Genomic DNA, 13,640 nt, shown 5'->3' on the forward strand with positions numbered 1-13,640 from the left:
TCAATGATGTTTCGGTCAACGTACAGAGGTGTAATCATCACTACAATCCAATTTTAGGACCCTCCCATCATTTTTCATTCCCTTGAGTCCATGTGCAGTCACTCCCTCTCCCACCTCCAAACCTCCCCTATCTAGATATTTCCTATCACGGATCATACCATTTTAGTCTTTTGAATTTGGCTTCTTTCATTTAGTATATTTTTGAGGTTCATCCATATTACAACATGTATCACTATTTTCATTTGTTTTTTCAATTGCTGAATAGTGTTTCAATGCATGGGCGTACCACATTTTGTATGTCTATTTACCAGTTCACGGACATTTGGGTTGTTTCTAATTTTTGTCTATGATGAATAAAGCTACTATGAACAATTACATACAAATCTTTGTGTAGATATATATTTTCATTTCTCTTGGGTAGATTGTGAGGTAAAATTGCTGGGTTAATTTTATGTGTCAAGTTGGCTGGACACAGTGCCCAGATATTTAGTCAAATGTTATTCTGGGGTAGTATTTTTGGATGAGACATTTAAACTGGTGAAATTTGAGAAAGCAAGCTGCCCTCCATAATGTGAGTAGGCCTCATCCAATTAGCTGAAGGCCTAAATAGAACGAAAGGCTCACCTCTCTGAGCAAAAGGGAATTCCCCAGAAGACTACCTCTGGACATCATCTGCAACATTAGCTCTTCCTTGGTTTCTAGCAGGCTGGCTTGCACTCAAACTGCAGACTTTTCCTCAGTCCCAGGATGCGGGCCTCCCCTACCAGATTTTGGATTTGTAAACCTCCACAATCACGTGAGCCAATTTCATAAAAGAATCTCTTCCTAAATATAGAAACATCCTACTGGTACTGTTCCTCTGGAGAACCATATGGTAAGTTGCTTTAATTTTTAGAGAAATGGCCAAACTGTTCTCCAAGGTGGGGGTGTACCATTTTACATTCTCACAATGTATGGGAGTTCCTCCTTCTCCACAGCCTAGACACTAGACAGTGTCTGTATTTTTTACTACAAGCACCCCAGTGAACATGAAGTTGCACCTTACTTTATTTATGTGCATTTTTATAATAACTAGAGCTGTTAAGTACATTTTCATGTGCTTAATTAATCATTTGCATGTCTTTTATGATGAAATGCCTTAAGTTATTTCACTCATTTGTTTCATTGGCTTGTCTTATTATTATTGAGCTGTTAAGAGTTCTTTAAACATTCTGTATACAGTTCTTTATCAGATATGACTTGAAAATATTTACTCTGTGGCTTGTCTTCTAAGTTTCTTAATAGCATGTTCTGAAGCGCAAAAGTTTTTAATTTTAATGAAGACAAATTTATCATTTTTTTCTTATATCTCATGCTTCTGATGTTATATCTAGCAACTCTTTGCCTAATTCAAGGTCATTAAATTTCTTCTATGCTTTCCTTTACATATTTTATAATTTCAGCTCTTACATTTAGGTCCATAATTAATTTTGAATTAATTTTTGTGCATGGTTGTTATGAGGAAGTTAATTTTTTACATATGAATATCCAATTTTCCCAGAATCATTAGTTCAACAGATAATCCTTTCTTCAATAAATAGTCTTAGTAGCTTTCTCAAAAATCAACAGGCCAAATATGTAAGTGGTTATTTCTGGACTTTTCACTCTGTTGATCTATTGCCACATTGGTTTCGTTACTTTCACTTTATAGTGAGCTTTAAAATGAGAAGTAAGGCGGAGACAAGATGGAGATGGAGTAGGCGGACGTACCAACTTCCACCTCTCAGAACCAAAGTGGATGACAAACTAATTTTAAGAACCATCATCTGGAAAAACCAACTTTGGACTAAACTAAGAGGACTCTTCAACCGAGGAACACTGAAGAAGCCACACTGAGACTGGTAGGAAAAGCAGAAACATGGAGAGGGCTGCCCAGCTCCCCAGAGCGAACGACAGCCTGGAGAGACTCGCGTGGCGGGAAGTGAGTTTAGTAGAGAGGGCAGGGTCCTGAGTCCCAGGAACAGAGCCCCAGCCTGCAGCCCAGAGCCTAGAAGAGGCATATAGACAGTATTTAGCTGGAAACAAGACAGGATACTGTTTGTGAGAAAGAGACTGATTTCTCAGACCCATGATTCTTCTTAAAGGGACTGTGCAGAAAACCTCTCTCACAACCACTCACCCGGAGCTCCGGAGGACAAGGAGAGATGAGAGGACTGGAGCAGCGGGAAGAGAGTGTAATCTAGGTGGCATAGGGAGAAACACTTTGAGGGGCAGCCACCCTAATCTCTGGGACAAGTTACTCCACAAATCTGAAGTGAATATTTCCCTGCTGGAAACAGCAATACCAGCAAAGGAAAGCAGGACACCAGCCAAACAAGCTCTCCCCCGGCACTCAGAGCAGAGTTGCTTAGAAGGAGGGAGCTTTTGGGACTACAGTAGTGAGTCTTAGGGTCTGAGCTGCAGCGCCCCAACCTACACGGCTGAGGGCTCACCCAAGGGCGGGTGGTGGCAGGACGCGGAAGCGCGGTTCTGTTGGCAAGGGCGAAAGCCGGCTGATTACCACTGAGGCCCAGGTGTGAGCTCAGTCTTGCCTGGTTGGGGAGGAGGGGACGTGCAAAAGTGGTCAAGCCCATCTGTGGGCCGCCTACAATCCAGCCTGCGGGGGGAAGGGCGGGAACCCCGGAAGGGGTGGAAACCTGCCCTTGAGCAAGGGCGCAGGAGTACAGCCTCACCCGGTCCACAGAACAGAGGCTTGTGGCCAGACTTGGGAGCCGGCTCCTCCTGCAGGGATGGAGCCAAAAGCCCAGAAGAGGCGGAGTCCTGCTACTGAGCGTGGGCACATAGTCCAGCCTGGCCTGTGGAGCCAAGGCTTGCAGCCGTCCCACGAGAAGGTTCCTCCTGCAGTGGTGGGGCGAAAGCCAGGAATCAAGCGGAGACCCACATCTGAGCAAAGGTGCTCACCCCTCCCCTCAGGGCCGAGCATAACGCCACCCACGGAGGCGGGGTGAAGGCCGAGGCCACCGAGGCTTATACACCGGAGCACGTGATCACAGCCACTCCTGTAAAGTAGAGGTGGAAACCACAGCAACAGCCCCAGTGGGCAGGCACCGGCAATGCCTATATCCAAATGCCCTAGGCAGCAGCAGCAGAGGGGGCAACGGGCCTACAGACAAACCACACCTAGAGAACAAAGAGGCCACACCCAGTGGACCCCAGTGGCCAAAACATTCTTTTACACAGACAAAATGAGAAGGCAAAGAAATGCAACAAAATGAATCAAGAGAAATCCCCAGAAAAGGACCTGAATGAGTTACATATAAACAAACTACCAGATGAAGAATTTAAAATAATGATTGTTAGGATGCTCAAAGATCTTAGAATAACAATAGTTGGTCATTAAGAACACTTAAATAAAGAGATAACAAATATTAAAAAAGGACATTGAAATAATAAAAAAGAATCAGTCAGAAATGACAAATACAATATCAGAAATGAAGAACACAATGGAAGGAATTAAAAGCAGGATAGATGAAGCTGAAATTCAAATCAGTGAGTAAGAGGACAAGATAAAAGAAGGCACGAAAGTAGAGCAGAAAAAAGAAAAGAGACTCAAAAAGTCTGAGGAAACTCTAAGAGAGCTCTGTGACAACATGAAGAGAAATAACATCCGCATTCATAGGGGTTCCTGAAGATAAATAGAAAGAACAAGGTATAGAGACTTTGTTCAAACATATCATAACTGAAAACTTGGCTAAATTAAGGCAGGAAAATGTCTCACAAGTTCAAAAAGTATAGAGAACTCCATTATAGAGAAACCCAAAGAAATCTACACCAAGACACATCATAATTAAAATACCAAAGCTAAGTGAGAAAGAGAAAATATTAAAAGCTGCTGGAGAAAAAAAGGCTATCACCTACAAAGAAGCCCCCATAAAGATGACATCCGACTTCTCAACAGAAACACTTGAGGCCAGAAGGGAATGGCAAGAAATATTCAAAGTAATGCAGAACAAGAGCCTACAACCAAGACTACTTTATCCAACGAGGCTATTGTTTAAAATCGAAGGAGAAATAAAAACCTTCCCAGACAAAAAACAACTCAAGGAATTCATTACAACCAAACCAATGCTGCAAGAAATATTAAGGGGCCTGCTGTAAACAGATCAAAGGAGAAAAACAATATAGCAAAAGAGGAATATAGTTTTAAAGAATAAAATGGCAATAAACAACTACATATCAAAAATAACCTTAAATGTATATGGATTAAATGATCCAATCAAAAGACACAGGGTACCTGCGAGGATAAGAAAACAGGACCCATACATATGCTGTCTACAAGAGACATACCTTAAAACAAAAGATGCAAATAGACTGAAGAAAAAAGGATGGAAAAAATATTTCATGCAAATGGAATGAAAAAAAAAGCTGGGGTAGCAATACTTATATCAGAAAAAATGGACTTTAAAACAAAGGCTCTAGTAAGAGATAAAGAAGGTCACTACATAATGATAAAAAGAGCAATGTAACAGGAAGATATAACTGTTATAAATATCTACGCACCTAATATAGGAGCACCTAAATATATAAAGCAGACTTTGATGGATATAAAGGGCAAGATCAACAGCAATACTATAATAGCAGGGGATTTCAATACCCCACTAAATCACTAGATAGACACTCAAGAAAGAAAATTAACAAAGAAACAGCAGACTTAAAAGACACACTAGATCAACTCGATTTAATACCTATCTTCAAAACCTTTCACCCTCAAGCAGCAGAATATACATTCTTTTCAAGTGCTCATGGTACATTCTCTAGGATAGTCCACATGTTAGGACACAAAAGTGGTCTCAACAAATTTAAGAGGACTGAAATTATGTCAAACATTTTCTCAGATAACAATGGCGTGAAACTAAAAATCAGCCAAAACAGAGAAGTTGAAAAATACTCAAACACTTGGAAACTAAATAGAATGTTATTAAATAATGAATGGATTAACAATGAGATCAAAGAAGAAATTAAAAAATTCCTAGAAATAAATGATAACGAGCATACATCAACTCAAAATTTATGGGACACAGCAAAAGTAGTCTTGAAAGGGAAGTTCACAGTATTATAGGCATACCTTAAGAAGCTAGAAAAAGCTCAAATAAACAACTTGACCCTGCATCTAAAAGAACTAGAAAAAGAACAGCAAATAAACCCCAAAGGCAGTAGAAGGAAGGAAAGAATAAAGATCAGAGCAGAAATAAATGACATAGAGACTAAAGAAACAATACAGAGGATCAATGAAACCAGGAGCTGGTTCTTTGGAAAGGTAAACAAGATGGATGAACGTTTAACCAGACTCACCAAGAAAAAAAGAGAGAGGACTCAAATAAATAAAATTAGAAATGAGAGTGGAGAAATAACAACTGACACAACAGAAATATAAAATATTGTAAGAAAATACTATGAAGAACTGTACGCCAAAAAACTAGACAACCTAGATGAAATGGACAAATTCCTTGAAACATATAATCTACCAAAAATTAACCTGGAAGAATCAGAAAACCTAAACAGACCAATTACAACAGATGAAATTAAAACAGTTATCAAAAACTCCCAACAAAGAAAAGTCCTGGGCCTGATGGCTTCACAAGTGAATTCTACCAACTATTCAAAGAAGAACTAACTCCTATCCTTCTCAAGCTATTTCAAAAAATTCAAGAGGAAGGAAAACTTCCAAGGTCCTTTTATGAGGCAAGCATAATTCTGATTCCAAAAACAGGCAAAGAGAACACAAAGAAAGAAAATAATAGGTAGATGAATTTAGATGCTAAAATTCTCGACAAAATATTAGCAAACCGGATCCAGCAATATATTAAAAAAATCGTACACCATGATCAAGTGGGATTTATTCTGGGGAGGCAAGGCTGGTACAATATTCACAAATCAATCACTGTGATTCATCACATAAACAAAAGGAAGGAGAAAAACCACATGATAATTTCAATAGATGCAGAAAAAAACATTTGCTAAAATCCAGCACCCATTCATGATCAAAACTCTCAGCAAAGTGGGAATATAGGGAACATACCTAAACACGATAAAGGCCATCTATGACAAACCCACAGCCAACATCATACTCAATGTGCATAAATTAAAAGCAATACTCTTAAGATTAGGAACAAGGCAGGGTTGCCCCCTTTCACCACTCTTATTCAACATAGTTCTGGAAGTCCTAGCCACAGCAATCAGACAAGAAGAAGAAATAAAAGGCATTCAAGTTGGAAAAGAAGACGTAAAACTATCATTATTTGCAGATATTATGATATTGTATATAGAAAAATACCATAAAGTCTCACTTAAAAAACTACTGGACCTGATAAATGAATTCAGCAAGGTGGCAGGATATAAAATTAATACTCAGAAATCAGAAGAATTTTTATATACTAACAATGAACTGTCAGAAAGAAAAATTAAGGAAGCAATCCCCTTCACCATTGCAACCAAAAAAAAAAAAGTATCTAGGAATAAATTTAACCAGGGTGATTAAAGACTTGTATTCGAAAAATTATAAAACATTGATAAAAGAAATCATGGAAGATACAAACAAGTGGAAGCATATACCGTGCTCATGGTTAGGAAGAATAAACATCATTAAAATGTCTATATTACCCAAAGCAATTTATAAATTTAATGCAATTCCAATTAATATACCAATGACTTACTTCAAAGATATAGAACACGTATTTCAAAAATTTATATGGAAGCAAAAGAGAACACGAATAGCCTCAGCAATCTTGAAAAGGAAGAATAAAGTGGGAGGTATCACACTTTCGGATATCAAGTTATACTACAAGGCCACTATACTCAAAACAGCCTGGTACTGGCATAAGAACAGTGGAACAGAATAGAGAACCCAGAAATAAACCCATACCTTTATGGACAACTGATATTTGACAAAGAAAGTAAGAGCATACAATGGAGTAAAGACAGCCTCTTCCACAAATAGTGTTGGGAAAATTGGATAGGTACCTACAAATAAATGAATCTAGACCCCCAACTTACACCATTCACAAAAATAAACTCAAAATGGATAAAAGACTTAAATGTAAGCCGTAAAACCATAAGTATCTTAGAAGAAAACATAAGCAGTAAGCTCTCTGACATCTCTCGCAGCAATATATTTGCTGGTTTATCTCCACAGGCAAGTGAAATAAAAGACAGGATAAACAAATTGGACTATATCAAAATAAAAAGCTTTTGCGCAGTTAAAGACAATAAGAACAGAATAAAAAGACAAACTATACAATGGGAGAACATATTTCACAGTATGTCTGATAAGGGTTTAATAACCAAAATTTATAAAGAACTTGTAAAACTCAATACCAGGAAGACAAACAATCCAAAATCAAAAAAGAGGCAAAAGAAATGAACAGACACTTCTCCAAAGAGGACATACAGATGGCCAATAGGCATATTGAAAAAATGCTCAACATCACTAATCATTAGAAAAATACAAAATAAAACCACAATGAGACATCACCTCACACCAGTCAGAATGGCGCTCATCAACAAAACAACACAGAATAAGTACTGGCGAGGATGTGGAGAAAAGGGAACCCTCCTGCACTGCTGATGGGAATGCAGACTGGTGTAGCCACTGTGGAAAACAGTATGGAGATTCCTCAAAAAATTAAAAATCAAACTGCCTTTTGACCCAGCTATCCCACTTTTAGGAATATACCTCAAGAACACCATAGCACTGTTTCAAAAGAAGAAATGCACCCCCATGTTTATGGCAGCATTGTTCACAATAGCGAAGATCTGGAAACAGCCCTAGTGTCCGTCAGTGGACAAGTGGATTAAAAAGCTTTGGTACATATATACTATGGAATACTACTCAGCCATAAGAAATATTATTCTGTACACAAAAGACATCGGATCATTTTCAACAACATGAATGGACCTGGATAACATTATACTGAGCGAAATAAGTAAATCAGAAAAAACTAAGATCTATATGATTCTATACATAGGTGGGACATAAAAATGAGACTAAGAGACATGGACAAAAGTGTGGGGGTTACGGGGTGGGGGGGAGGAGAAGAAGGGGGTTGGGGGCGGGGAGGGGTACAAAGAAAACCAGTTAGAAGGTGACGGAAGTCAACTGTACTTTGAGTCATGGGAATGCAGCATAATCAAATGTCAAAATAAGTTAGAGATGTTTTCTCTGAACATATATACCCTGATTTATCAATGTCACCCCATTAAAATTAATTTTTAAAAAATGAGAATAAGGTCCTTCAACCATGTTATTTTCTTTATCTACTTAAATTTTATTTCATATTATGTGTACAAATGAATACTATCTTAAATTTTTCTGACAGAAGACAGATACAAATAAATCCAAAAGTAAAGTCTATTTTAAAGATATCTTAAATATCTTTAAATTACATATTTTACGGCCCTGGCCAGTTGGCTCAGTGGTAGAGCGTCGGCCTGGCGTGCTGGATTCCCGGGTTCAATTCCCGGCCAGGGCACACAGGAGAGGCGCCCATCTGCTTCTCCACCCCTCCCCCTCGCCTTCCTCTCTGTCTCTCTCTTCCCCTCCCGCAGCCGAGGCTCCATTGGAGCAAAGATGGCCCAGGAGCTGGGGATGGCCCCATGGCCTCTCCCTAGGCGCTAGAATGGCACTGGTTGCAACAGAGCAATGCCCCATATGGGCAGAGCATCGCCCCCTGGTGGGCATGCCGAGTGGGTCCCGGTTGGGCGGGATTCTGTCTGATTGCCTCCCCGTTTCCAACTTCAGAAAAATACAAAAAACAAAAACAAAATTACATATTTTATGTAATTTATTAAAATATATAAATTGTTGGCCCTGGCCGGTTGGCTCAGCGGTAGAGCGTCGGCCTGGCATGCGGGGAACCCGGGTTCGATTCCCGGCCAGGGCACATAGGGGAAGCGCCCATTTGCTTCTCCACCCCCACCCCCTCCTTCCTCTCTCTCTCTTCCCCTCCCACAGCCAAGGCTCCATTGGAGCAAAATGGCCCGGGCGCTGGGGATGGCTCCTTGGCCTCTGCCCCAGGCGCTGAAGTGGCTCTGGTCTTGGCAGAGCGACGCCCCGGAGGGGCAGAGCATCGCCTCTGGTGGGCAGAGCGTCACCCCTGGTGGCAAAGCCGGGTGGATCCTGGTTGGGCGCATGCGGGAGTCTGTCTGACTGTCTCTCCCCGTTTCCAGCTTCAGAAAAAAAACGAAAAAAAGAAAAAAAAACCTAAAAAAAAAATAATAATAAAATATATAAATTGTTAAAATTTATATATTTTAATATATTAAAATTATATATATTAAAATAACATATTTCTCTTAAGATTTGAAAATGACAATCACCAATGTATTCCTCCAGGGATAATTGTGTAATTAAGCCTCCCCTTTCCCCACACCCACAGCAGCAAACATTTATTGAATGTCCACCAGACACCAGGCATGGTGTAGTCAGGTGCTTAAGATACAAAGAGGAATTAGACACAGTTCCTCGCGTAGGATATAAATGGAGAATGATGGTAGAGTGTATTACTAGCAACAACAGAATATGTACCATGATAGGGCACAAGGGGTATTAAATTTATCTAATCAGATTTACCTTACTTCACATAACTGTAGAGAGGCACTGCACCTGAATGCGTCCGGCACACGTGCAGCTGAGAGCAGAGAAAAGGCCCTGCTCGGCCTTGAGTGACCCGGCAAAGCAGGTCACTGAAACAACTTGAAGGCTGTTCATGGTATTGACACCAAAAGCAGGATCAGAGGTGACACAATGGATAGAGTGTCGGGCTGGGATGACAAAGGACCCAGTTTGAAGCCCCAGGAGACGGCCAGCCTGAAACCGGCGTGGAGGCATTGTGTCTCCATCAGAGCCGCTGTCCCACCTGGCCCAACCTGATCTTCGTCTCTGGGTTTTCCTTCATCCTCTGTTATCCCTACTCAGGTCTTCACTTCCCCACGCTGGTCATGGCAAGTGGCACCTGATCAGGGACCTGAGCACGGGGGATCTCCACATGTCAGGCGAGAGGACACTCCTTGAAGAAGACACGCATCAGATATAAGTTGAGGTAAGAAGCGAATTTTCACCAGGTATAAAGCACGGGCAATTCTAATTCTCAAGAAAAAAATCTTTATGTGCAGATACTTAAGGCAATGTTAAGAGTCCACAGCTGTACTGTCCGCAAGAGTCAGCTTTTTAAATTTTTACACTTTGTACAGGAAGACATGCCCCTGGTTTCCTGTAGAGGGGACTGTTAACAACAAACCTGGAAAAGGGTTGGTAAGCAATTGAAGGTTCATTATACGGCAGAGCACAGATAAGATTCCAGTTAAGGCCTTCTCTTTGTGGAATTTAATCACAGATTGTCTTGATCCCACCTGAGAGGACAAGACATTGCCATTAGGCACTTTGGCCAATCATTTAGAAGAACCAGGGAAAGGGCACGAGGGGCTTCATACGCCTCCACTTCCCTCAGCTCCTCCTGTAGCGGTCGTATATCTGAAGATGATGAGTAGTTTACTCCCTAGTATGAACAAGAATTAGAGAAAGAGGCAGAAGGGGATGAGGAGGAAAGAGATGGAGATTCCTTCTCCAAGGAGGACCTTGAGAATAGTCTTATAATTTTGGCAGTGGGCAGTCGTCCTCCCTTCAAAAATAAACAGCTGAAGAAAAAGGAAAGCTTTGGGGCTTTAGCACCAAGTATGACGCCTCTACAAAGATATTTAAAAAAAGATTGTGAAAATGGAGAGGATGTCACAGGATTTTCTGTGTACCCAGTCTTTGAGAGGCCAGATCCCAACAATCCAGGACAGACTTTAAGAATGCATGAGGCATTATCTTTTAAAACACTGAAAGAACTGAAAACAGCTACAGCAGTTTATAGACCCACTGCTCCTTTTGCTATTTGTTTATTGGACTCCATTAATTCTAATGCTCTTGCCCAGGCTGACTGAATGATGCTGGCTAAGGCATGTCTTAGTACTGGTGAATTCCTGCTGTAGAAATCTATCCTGGCTTTCACGAACCATTCTGCAATGATAGAAAGACAAACCGACAACCATATTACCCCTGAATTTTATATTATACATTTCAGGGTTATTCCAAAATGGGACCTGTTTTGCCTCTACCCCTTAAGGTAGGGTGCCTTTTGATGACTCCTGAGAACAAAATTTCATATAGGGCTACATAATATTGCAACTATTGCTGGTCCCTGGGATATAGGTAAATATCTCCAGCAAGTTACTAAAGTAGGTTTTGGGTCCTCAGAATGGAATCTAACTTGCTGCAAGGCATCCTCCTCTCCCTTACTGCCCTAATGACACCAGTCAGGAATGAAGCAGGTTCCCTCTTTGGACTGAATGTGCTTATGTTCTGCCAAAATGCTTTAATAATTACAGGAACGGCCAAACGAGTTTGTGATTAGTCCCAAAGATTCGATGTTTCTCATGGTCGTCACGATTATATGACTCCTGGAGGTTTTATGAGCAATATACTTGTAATTGTTTCCAAAAGCCTCCAAAAGGAATTGTGGCATTTAGTCGCTGCAACAGATTTTGTAAATTTTACTTGACATTCTTCTGCTTCTGTCCTTTCCCCCTGTGTCCCTTCACCCTTTTGTTATGGCCTCCGAGCATGTGTCCAGCCTCCGTATGTACTTTTGGCTTCTCTGGTAAATATTACTCCAACTGGACCATATTATACAGTCCAGTGTGTTCACTGTAATCTGACAAATTGTATCACTAGATATAATAAAGGGCAAGACATTTTAGCATTAAAACAACCATCTTTTCTGATGCTTCCAGCAAATATTTCTGGACCCTAGTATCATGATGCAGGGCTCCAAGCTTTACAAGAGAGACACCAATTAATTATCCACAGGTTCAAAAGAGTTGCTGGCATCATCATATTTGGCATAGTAACCCTTGTAGACTTATTAGCTTCCACTATAATAGGAGCTACTGCTCTTACCCAAAGTATTCAAAATGCGCACTATGTCAATCAGTTGGCTCAAAATACTTCCTTGGCTTCACATGATCAAGAACACATTAACTTTTTTTTTTTTTTTTTTCTGAAGCTGGAAACGGGGAGGCAGCCAGACAGACTCCCGCATGCGCCCGACCGGGATCTGCCCGGCAAGCCCACCAGGGGAAACGCTCTGCCCACCAGGGGGCGATGCTCTGCCCATCCGGGGCGTCGCTGTGTTGAGACCAGAGCCACTCTAGCGCCTGAGGCAGAGGCCATGGAGCCATCCCCAGCACCCCGGCCATCCCTGCTCCAATGGAGCCTCGGCTGCGGGAGGGGAAGAGAGAGACAGAGAGGAAGGAGAGGGGGAGGGGTGGAGAAGCAGATGGGCGCCTCTCCTGCGCGCCCTGGCCGGGAATCGAACCCGGGACCTCCACACGCCAGGCCGACGCTCCACCACTGAGCCAACCGGCCAGGGCCAAGAACACATTAATTTAAAGCTGGAGGCAATGCTGAATGCTTTAGAAGCTACATTTCTGAATTCGGGTGTTCAAATTCAGAGCATTAAAGTACGCCCACAACTCCTATGTCGTGCAGCCTTTCAGTGGATCTGTGTCACCTTTGTTCCTATAATCAATCCCAATAGGAATGGAAGAAAATCAAAATGCATCTTCAAGGAATTTGGAATAATAATATTAGTATTGATGTAGCTAAGCTACATAAACATAATCAAAATATTCAAGATAGCCATGATGATACTGTTAGTCCAGCATAAGTAGTTAATCAACTTCTTAATTATTTACAAGGCTTTAACCCTTGGTATTTGATTGCTTTAATAATATGTTGTATAATTTTGTTTTGCTCATTTTCAGTTGGATGTCAAGTCATCCAAAGACAGCTCTTCCAAGCAAGCATAGCATGCCACTGCCTGCATTTAAGAAACAAAAAAGGGGATAATATAGAAGAGTGGCCTGAGTGGAATGTTGCCCTAAACAGATATCATTCATGCGGACTTAGGGATGCCAGGTCCCTGATATGATTATCTGGCAGGTATCATTCATGCGGACTTAGGGATGCCTGGTCCCTGATATGATTATCTGGCAGGTATCATTCATGCGGACTTAGGGATGCCTGGTCCCTGATATGATTATCTGGCAGGTATCATTCATGCGGACTTAGGGATGCCTGGTCCCTGATATGATTATCTGGCAGGTATCATTCATGCGGACTTAGGGATGCCAGGTTCACGCCATGATTATCTGCACAGGAGGCTTCTGTACTCTGTTTGTCACCTCCTATCTCCCCCAAATATGTGCTTACTAGAAGATGATTACCTCATGCACTGAAGCTCTGTGATGAATAAATAAATAAACACCTGTATTTTAAAAATAAAAAAGGAGGAGATGCAGAGAGCCACTGCACCTGAATGCATCTGGCCTATGTGCCACTGAAGAGCAGAGGAAGGGCCCTGCTCGGCCTCAAGTGACCTGGCAAGGCAGGACACTGAAACAACTTGAAGGCTGTTTGTGGCATTGACACCAAAAGCAGGGCCAGCGGTGACACAATGGATAGAGTGTCGGACTGGGATGACAAAGGACCCAGGTTCGAAGCCCCAAGAGATCACCAGCCTGAACACAGGCGTGGAGGCAGTGTGTCTCCGTCAGAGCCG

The 13,640-nt window shown here is 41.4% G+C and overlaps 1 protein-coding gene across 20 annotated transcripts in view; it reads right to left on the reverse strand.

The window, feature by feature from the left end:
- The window catches only part of ZNF438 (zinc finger protein 438), a 260,065-nt gene that overhangs the window by 143,330 nt on the left and 103,095 nt on the right, over nt 1-13,640 (reverse strand). For 2 of the 20 annotated variants that reach the window (XM_066280577.1, XM_066280569.1), the window contains exon 1: nt 9,894-9,969. The exons of 15 other annotated variants lie outside the window; for them this stretch is intronic. The gene's annotated coding sequence lies outside the window, so the exon portion shown is untranslated. Of the gene's footprint in view, nt 1-9,893; nt 9,982-13,640 lie in introns of those variants that run through there. 3 more of the 20 variants (XM_066280562.1, XM_066280571.1, XM_066280566.1) reach the window with 3 other exon arrangements.

Source organism: Saccopteryx bilineata, chromosome 5 (assembly GCF_036850765.1).
Source record: "Saccopteryx bilineata isolate mSacBil1 chromosome 5, mSacBil1_pri_phased_curated, whole genome shotgun sequence".
NCBI lineage: Eukaryota > Metazoa > Chordata > Mammalia > Chiroptera > Emballonuridae > Saccopteryx > Saccopteryx bilineata.